Below are 9,366 nucleotides of genomic sequence, written 5' to 3'. Positions count from 1 at the left end.
AGCAGAGGAGCACCTTCAGCAGAAGACTCCTCTCACCCAGATGCACCACAGAGCGCCACAGGAAATCGTTCCTGCCTGTGGTCATTAAACTTTATAACACCTCCCTCAGAGAGTCACACACCCCCCTCTCATCTCATCTCAAACATAGATAATAGACAATCACTTCTCCTTTTTTTTTTTTTCTCGCACTATAATCATCTCAACAGAAAATTCATTTTCTCTTTTTATTGCACTATTTGCACATTATCGCTGTACATTTCATATTTTATATATTATTACTGTATATTTGTTTTTATTATATATGTTTAAAGTATTGATAATATATGTTGTTTTTATTTGTTGTTTGTATACCTGGAGTGGTAACGAAAATAATTTCCCCCTGGGATTATTAAAGTATTTCTGATTCTGATTCTGAATGTAAATCTTGTAGGCTGCATATCCATAGTCCTTTATAATTCTTCTTCATATTTTATAGCCTATATTTGTACTTTCTACATGTATATATGTCACAAAGTGGAGCCAGGCAGCCAGAGTTTTCTTATGTTGTATATAGTGTGGTGTTTCGGGTGTTTTATTTTGTATATAGTGTGGTGTTTTGGTTTGCCTGGCACAGAACGGAAGACTCCTCCCAGCGCACCTGAGGCAGATCTCATCAGGAGAGATGCTGGAGGAACACGGAACGCGCTCCAACACACCGGGAGCGCATTTTGATAATAAATGGCTGAGACACAAGGAGGAAAGAGGAGCGGATAGAGAGCGAAAAAGAAACGTTGGGGACGCTACAGGAGTGCAGGACGGAGCACAGATAGACGGGCAGGACAGCGGAGCCGGAGGACAGCTGTGGATGTTTGGAGGATCGGCGCGTTGGCGTTGTGCGAGTGCGATTTGGGCAAAAATAGAAAATCAGATTTCAACCAGTCTTTTTGTATTTTTTGTATTTACTATAAGGATCCCCATTAGCGGACGCCTAGATGACCAGCTAGTCTTCCTGGGGTCCAAAACAACATTTAATCAGACAATATTAAAACATTTCATAACATATACTAAAAAGAAAAGAAATTTAAAAAAAGAAGAGAAATACCACAATATCTGATTACAAAACTAAATAACAAAGAAGAAAAATTACAATTAAAATTAAATTAAAACAATAACAAACCACGCAGGGCTGAGCCTTTTTCGTTTCTTGCTAACCACTTCACCAGCTTTAGAAAAACCCCGCTCACATGGCACAGAGGAGGCAGGTGTGCACAGAATATTATGGGCCACCACATACAAATGAGGGTACACATGCTTGTGCTGTGCCCAAAACTGGAGTGGGTCTTCTGAGCGTGGGATGTTCGGCTCACTTGGGTACCGCTGCACCTCTATAGTGGCATTTGCAGTGGCGCTTTTCATCTTCCCGGTCTCTGAAACATGTTGGTCCAGCAAATCCCATAGGCCAGTTCCTGAATAGTGACAAAAAACAATGCATTAGGCTACAAAAATACAATATAAACATGACAATATTAACCATAGATTCATACCTGGGAATTCAGCAGGCTCTTGTGCTGCTGGGTCAGGTGGAGTGCTGCTGTCTCTTAAAAGAGAAGAACATTCTGCTGTGAGCCTTCTCACAGCATTTTGAGAATTCCCTGAATTGCAAAACCCCATTGTTTTGAATCGTGGATCCAGGAGAGTGGCCAGGGAGTGTTGACTGGCTGTCTCGTAGTGACTCAATCTGTCATGAGCCACGTGAGGTTATTGCAGAGCTGCTTAGCCATCTCACCATTCACTTCCCACTGTTTAGTACTTATGGCATGCCTCAGCATTCACACAAGGGGAACAATTTTGGAGCCAGAGACAGTTTTTTCAGCTGACAGCTCCACTGTTGCCTATTTTAGGGGAGACAATGCTCCAAAGAATTCAGCTATGCTTTGGTATTCAGCAGAGGTCAGAGCTGCCAAATTGGTGCGCAGTGACACCACTGCAGCACTGACTGGTTCCCTCTGCTCATACGGTCTAGCCATCATGTCATATGTACTGTTCCAGCATGTCTCCACTTTCTGCACAAGCTTGTGAGTAGGTATCCCCATCTGCTGCTGGATGCTGAGGAGCTGCTCTCTGGCGATGGTGCTCATCCTGAAATAGGCCGCAATCTTCCTTGCCTTGCCCTTATTTCTTCCAGACCCGGTGTCTGGTCGATGGCTTTCTTCACAACCAGGTTTAAAGGGTGGGCAATACAAATGCTGTGTCTGACTTGTAAAATAGTCCCACATGCTATGCTCATGTTTGCGGCTCCATCAGTCACAAGGCATCTCACCTTTCCCTTAATCCCCCATTCCTCCATGACAGAATTCTTTGTATCAGCTATGTTGGCTGCTGTATGCCTCTCTGGGAACTTATCAACGGATAATAAAATAGTGGACAATTTGTCATCACCGTCAATGAAATGACAAGTGATGGCAAGATAAGCATCCATATGGATTGATGTCCACATGTCTGAGGTCAGACTCACAGCTGTAGCCTTCTGAAATTCTTCCTTGGCCTTCTGCTTTTCCTCCATAAACTTGGGCTCCACCATGGCTTTCAGAATTTGACGTGATGGCAGAATATAGGATTGATCCAAAAGGCTCACAAAAGCTTGGAATCCAATATCATCCACAAATCTGAAGGGTTGTGAGTCTTTTATGACCATGTTGACAAGTGCTTCATCAATCCTGTCCTTTCTATTTCCTATAACAACACAAATGTACATTAATAAATGATGCAGTATGACTACATGTAATTGATAAATGCATGCATGTAGGCCTACTGAAATGTGTAAAACACAAACGGTTAAGACAGAAGTATATTGAGACACTACTGAGTTCACACTTGAAAAGGAACAACTGAGTTCTGAAGAAAAACTCACCCTGACTGTTGGATTCAGCTTGTTCAGAGGCAGTGGCACGGTCATGCTTGGCACGGAAGTGCCTCAACATGGATGAGGTATTTTTATTATAGGCCAGCTTCTGGTCACAAATCAAACACTGGACCTACAAAATAATTCACAATATGTATCCTTAAGTGATGTTTTCCAATGAAAGGATGTGCTTTTCTCATGTTTGGCCATAGTATGTGATCATTCTTTTAAAAAAAGATCTTGGCCAGTGGAGATAGATGATACATGATAGATGCAAACACACAACAGATTTTGTGAATAGGCTACACCAAGCCTACATTCCAAACAGTAGAATAGACTAGCACTTGGCAGAATTTATATGAAAGATGTAAATATTAAGAAATTCCTATTGCCTATAGTCACAAACAATTTCATTATGAAGATATAGCTTAGGTTGTAGCTAATTTAAATGCAGTCTTTTCCGCATTATGGAGAGCCGTATGCACACCGGCGTACTTATCCCAGATAAGCAATAAAATAACATAGTCTATTGCCAACCTTATTGGGCGAAATCAAATCAAAGTGTTCCCACATCTCTGAACGCCCTCTCTTCGCAACAGGTTCCATGTCTAATCCTTGCTAAACTCTATCAACTCTATACACTTTCTACTCGCTATAAATTCTCTTTTATAAACTGTCTACTCACTATGAATTTACCTGCAATAAACTGTCTACTCGCTGTGAATTTACTTGCAATTAACTCTCTACTTGCTATAAGATACTTGCAATAAATTGTCTGCTCATTATAAACTTGCCAGCAATAAACTGTCAACTAAACTTTCTACTGGCTATATACTTTCTATGAACTCTCTACTCGCTATAATAATCGCTTTCTTGACTTTGTAATGTCTTATTTCTTCAGTAAAAATGTAAATGGCGTTCAGCCGTAATTCATTTTTATTTATACCTTTGCTTTTCCTACTGTGACATGTCAAAATGTCAAAAAGGTGCATTGTTTGAATGACCATCTCTACATATATATGTTACACTCACACAGGTGTTTTCACTTGACTAATCAGACTGTGTGGCCATTACAGGCTGTGCTTGATTGGCATGTATTCATTTAAGTTTTGTACACTTTACTCAGGTGTGGAGGTTGAAACAGTGGCTGAAGTCTAAATGCAGCAGGTTCAACCATCCTTTGGTCGTTCAACTCGAGAAATGTTAAGAACCAGTTTGAATGCAAAGAAATGAACGGAGCATTTATTGTAGAAAATAAGTAGGAAACAGAATTATTGAGACAAACAGTGAATGAAAATCGAATTCAATCTACACATTGGTCTTCTTAAAAATCTAATAGATTCTCTCACCTCAGAGTCATCTGAGGCACGTAATGATTAGCTTCTGTACCTCTAGACCCTGAGTGACAATCACCCTGCAGTGAATGAGATGCAGTTTTCATCCACACTCAAACCAAGACTATACTTTCAGTGATCATTTCTATAGTTTCTGACTTGAGAAATGTGTTTCTGAAGTGTTTGATCTTATTAACCGTGATGATGAATCATGATATTCCTTTGTGAGTGTGAAACTGACAGAGAATAATGATTCACTTAATGTGCTTTCTGTTATCAATGATCATTCTTTGCTTCTTTATGAAACATTGAGGAAGGGAATGTGCTTAGAGGGGTGGTAGCAAATATGTGGAAAATTAATACGGGTCAATATAATTAACAAATGATGTCAAGCTTTGTGTTTGACACAAGTTACTGCCAGTCTTGCGATATTTGGCCTGTTGGTGGTGGACGAGGTTACTCGAGAGAGATCTACCAATCTCAAGGATCAGCACTGGGGCTGGGTGATATGGAGAAAATCAAATATCACGATATTTTTGACCAAATACCTTGATATCGATAGTAACTATATTATAGCGTTGACTATTGGTGCGTTTACAAAATATTTACACAATGAGATTTTTGCTAAATAATCATCAGTAATGTAGATATAATGACTAAGTGGGTAAAGGCAAATAGTAGTGCAGTTACAACAGTCTGGTAATTTCAGAAAATGACATAACTTTACCGTAATGCAGCCTTTAAAACCAGGAAAAGACAACACTTATGCCATATTACGATATCCAAAATCTAATTCAATATCTAGTCTCATATCACAATATCGATATAATATCGATATATTGCAGCTCTAATCAGCACCTACTTTCTTTGTAACATTTTATTTCTTTTGTAAAAATGTAAATGGCGTTCAGCTGTAATTCATTTTTATTTATACCTTTGCTTTTCCTACTGTGACATGTCAAAATGTCAAAAAGGTGTATTGTTTGAATGCCCATCTCTACATATATATGTTACACTCACACAGGTGTTTTCACTTGACTAATCAGACTGTGTGGCCATTACAGGCTGTGCTTGATTGGCATGTATTCATTTAAGTTTTTTACACTTTACTCAGGTGTGGAGGTTGAAACAGTGGCTAAAGTCTAAATGCAGCAGGTTCAACCATCCTTTGGTCTGTAAATGACGAGCTTGGTCGTTCAATTCGAGAAATGTTAAGAACCAGTTTGAATGCAAAGAAATGAACGGAGCATTTATTGTAGAAAATAAGTAGGAAACAGAATTATTGAGACAAACAGTGAATGAAAATCTAATTCAATCTACACATTGGTCTTCTTAAAAATCTAATAGATTTTCTCACCTCAGAGTCATCTGAGGCCCGTAATGATTAGCTTCTGTACCTCTAGACCCTGAGTGACAATCACTCTGTAGTGAATGAGATGAAGTTCTCACGCTCAGTCAACCCAAGACTATACTTTCAGGGATCATTTCTATAGTTTCTGACTTGAGAAATGGGTTTCTAAAGCGTTTGGTCTCGCTAACCATGATGATGAGTTGTGATATTCCTTTCAGAGCATGAAGGTGCAGCGAGTAATGATTCAGTTCATATGCTCTTTGTCATTGATGATTGCTCTTTACTTCTTTATGAAGCATTGAGGAAGGGAATATGGTCAGAGTGGTAGTAGCATGTATGTAGAAAACTAATACGAGTGAATATAATAACAAATGTCAAACTTTGTGTTTAATTTAAGTTACTGCCAATTTTGAAATGCTTGGGTGGTGGACAAGATTATTCGAGAAGGATCTACCAATCTCAAGGATCAATATCTACTTTCTTGACTTTGTAACGTCTTATTTCTTTTGTAAAAATATAAATGGCGTTCAGCCATAATTCATTTTTATTTATACCTTTGCTTTTCCTACTGTGACATGTCAAAATGTCAAAAAGGTGCATTGTTTGAATGACCATCTCTACATATATATGTTACACTCACACAGGTGTTTTCACTTGACTAATCAGACTGTGTGGCCATTACAGGCTGTGCTTGATTGGCATGTATTCATTTAAGTTTTTTCCACTTTACTCAGGTGTGGAGGTTGAAACAGTGGCTGAAGTCTAAATGCAGCAGGTTCAACCATCCTTTGGTCTTTGAATGACGAGCTTGGTCGTTCAATTCGAGAAATGTTAAGAACCAGTTTGAATGCAAAGAAATGAACGGAGCATTTATTGTAGAAAATAAGTAGAAACAGAATTATTGAGACAAACAGTGAATGAAAATCTAATTCAATCTACACATTGGTCTTCTTAAAAATCTAATAGATTCTCTCACCTCAGAGTCATCTGAGGCCCGTAATGATTAGCTTCTGTACCTCTAGACCCTGAGTGACAATCACTCTGTAGTGAATGAGATGAAGTTCTCACGCTCAGTAAACCCAAGACTATACTTTCAGGGATCATTTTTATAGTTTCTGACTTGAGAAATGGGTTTCTAAAGCGTTTGGTCTCGCTAACCATGATGATGAGTTGTGATATTCCTTTCAGAGCATGAAGGTGCAGCGAGTAATGATTCAGTTCATATGCTCTTTGTCATTGATGATTGCTCTTTGCTTCCTTATGAAGCATTGAGGAAGGGAATATGGTCAGAGTGGTAGTAGCATTTATGTAGAAAACTAATACGAGTGAATATAATAACAGATGTCAAACTTTGTGTTTAATTTAAGTTACTGCCAATTTTGAAATGCTTGGGTGGTGGACAAGATTATTCGAGAAGGATCTACCAATCTCAAGGATCAATATCTACTTTCTTGACTTTGTAACGTCTTATTTCTTTTGTAAAAATATAAATGTCGTTCAGCCATAATTCATTTTTATTTATACCTTTGCTTTTCCTACTGTGACATGTCAAAATGTCAAAAAGGTGCATTGTTTGAATGACCATCTCTACATATATATGTTACACTCACACAGGTGTTTTCACTTGACTAATCAGACTGTGTGGCCATTACAGGCTGTGCTTGATTGGCATGTATTCATTTAAGTTTTTTCACTTTACTCAGGTGTGGAGGTTGAAACAGTGGCTGAAGTCTAAATGCAGCAGGTTCAACCATCCTTTGGTCTGTGAATGAGGAGCTTGAGCGTTCAATGCGAAATGTTAAGAACCAGTATGAATGAAAATATATGAAACGAAGCCATTTATTGTAAAAAATAAGTAGAAACAGAATTATTGAGACAAACAGTGAATGAAAATCTAATTCAATCTACACATTGGTCTTCTTAAAAATCTAATAGATTCTCTCACCTCAGAGTCATCTGAGGCCCGTAATGATTAGCTTCTGTACCTCTAGACCCTGAGTGACAATCACTCTGTAGTGAATGAGATGAAGTTCTCACGCTCAGTCAACCCAAGACTATACTTTCAGGGATCATTTCTATAGTTTCTGACTTGAGAAATGGGTTTCTAAAGCGTTTGGTCTCGCTAACCATGATGATGAGTTGTGATATTCCTTTCAGAGCATGAAGGTGCAGCGAGTAATGATTCAGTTCATATGCTCTTTGTCATTGATGATTGCTCTTTGCTTCTTTTATGAAGCATTGAGGAAGGGAATATGGTCAGAGTGGTAGTAGCATGTATGTAGAAAACTAATACAGTGAATATAATAACAAATGTCAAACTTTGTGTTTAATTTAAGTTACTGCCAATCTTGAAATGCTTGGGTGGTGGACAAGATTATTCGAGAAGGATCTACCGATCTCAAGGATCAGTATCTACTTTCTTGACTTTGTAACGTCTTATTTCTTTTGTAAAAATATAAATGGCGTTCAGCCATAATTCATTTTTATTTATACCTTTGCTTTTCCTACTGTGACATGTCAAAATGTCAAAAAGGTGCATTGTTTGAATGACCATCTCTACATATATATGTTACACTCACACAGGTGTTTTCACTTGACTAATCAGACTGTGTGGCCATTACAGGCTGTGCTTGATTGGCATGTATTCATTTAAGTTTTTTCCACTTTACTCAGGTGTGGAGGTTGAAACAGTGGCTGAAGTCTAAATGCAGCAGGTTCAACCATCCTTTGGTCTGTGAATGACGAGCTTGGTCGTTCAATTCGAGAAATGTTAAGAACCAGTTTGAATGCAAAGAAATGAACGGAGCATTTATTGTAGAAAATAAGTAGAAACAGAATTATTGAGACAAACAGTGAATGAAAATCTAATTCAATCTACACATTGGTCTTCTTAAAAATCTAATAGATTCTCTCACCTCAGAGTCATCTGAGGCCCGTAATGATTAGCTTCTGTACCTCTAGACCCTGAGTGACAATCACTCTGTAGTGAATGAGATGAAGTTCTCACGCTCAGTCAACCCAAGACTATACTTTCAGGGATCATTTCTATAGTTTCTGACTTGAGAAATGGGTTTCTAAAGCGTTTGGTCTCGCTAACCATGATGATGAGTTGTGATATTCCTTTCAGAGCATGAAGGTGCAGCGAGTAATGATTCAGTTCATATGCTCTTTGTCATTGATGATTGCTCTTTGCTTCTTTATGAAGCATTGAGGAAGGGAATATGGTCAGAGTGGTAGTAGCATGTATGTAGAAAACTAATACGAGTGAATATAATAACAAATGTCAAACTTTGTGTTTAATTTAAGTTACTGCCAATCTTGAAATGCTTGGGTGGTGGACAAGATTATTCGAGAAGGATCTACCGATCTCAAGGATCAGTATCTACTTTCTTGACTTTGTAACGTCTTATTTCTTTTGTAAAAATATAAATGGCGTTCAGCCATAATTCATTTTTATTTATACCTTTGCTTTTCCTACTGTGACATGTCAAAATGTCAAAAAGGTGCATTGTTTGAATGACCATCTCTACATATATATGTTACACTCACACAGGTGTTTTCACTTGACTAATCAGACTGTGTGGCCATTACAGGCTGTGCTTGATTGGCATGTATTCATTTAAGTTTTTTCCACTTTACTCAGGTGTGGAGGTTGAAACAGTGGCTGAAGTCTAAATGCAGCAGGTTCAACCATCCTTTGGTCTGTGAATGACGAGCTTGGTCGTTCAATTCGAGAAATGTTAAGAACCAGTTTGAATGCAAAGAAATGAACGGAGCATTTATTGTAGAAAATAAGTAGA

General features: G+C 38.2%; 5 non-coding genes across 5 annotated transcripts; all 5 read left to right on the top strand.

Annotated features, from left to right (window-relative positions):
- The first annotated feature begins 4,335 nt into the window (after positions 1–4,335).
- On the top strand, positions 4,336–4,551 carry LOC120569711. Its single transcript, XR_005640951.1, has one exon. It is a non-coding gene; the product is annotated as a small nucleolar RNA U3 (small nucleolar RNA).
- A 1,126-nt stretch (positions 4,552–5,677) lies between these two features.
- LOC120569646 lies at positions 5,678–5,892 on the top strand. The gene has a single exon (XR_005640933.1). It is a non-coding gene; the product is annotated as a small nucleolar RNA U3 (small nucleolar RNA).
- Positions 5,893–6,647: 755 nt separating this feature from the next.
- LOC120569680 lies at positions 6,648–6,862 on the top strand. The gene has a single exon (XR_005640945.1). It is a non-coding gene; the product is annotated as a small nucleolar RNA U3 (small nucleolar RNA).
- A 754-nt stretch (positions 6,863–7,616) lies between these two features.
- LOC120569541 lies at positions 7,617–7,832 on the top strand. The gene has a single exon (XR_005640891.1). It is a non-coding gene; the product is annotated as a small nucleolar RNA U3 (small nucleolar RNA).
- A 754-nt stretch (positions 7,833–8,586) lies between these two features.
- LOC120569628 lies at positions 8,587–8,801 on the top strand. The gene has a single exon (XR_005640927.1). It is a non-coding gene; the product is annotated as a small nucleolar RNA U3 (small nucleolar RNA).
- Positions 8,802–9,366: the final 565 nt, after the last annotated feature.

Source organism: Perca fluviatilis, chromosome 1, assembly GCF_010015445.1.
Source record: "Perca fluviatilis chromosome 1, GENO_Pfluv_1.0, whole genome shotgun sequence".
Classification (NCBI taxonomy): domain Eukaryota; kingdom Metazoa; phylum Chordata; class Actinopteri; order Perciformes; family Percidae; genus Perca; species Perca fluviatilis.
Note: the sequence above shows the minus strand (reverse complement) of the source record. Positions and strands in the feature narration are given on the sequence as shown.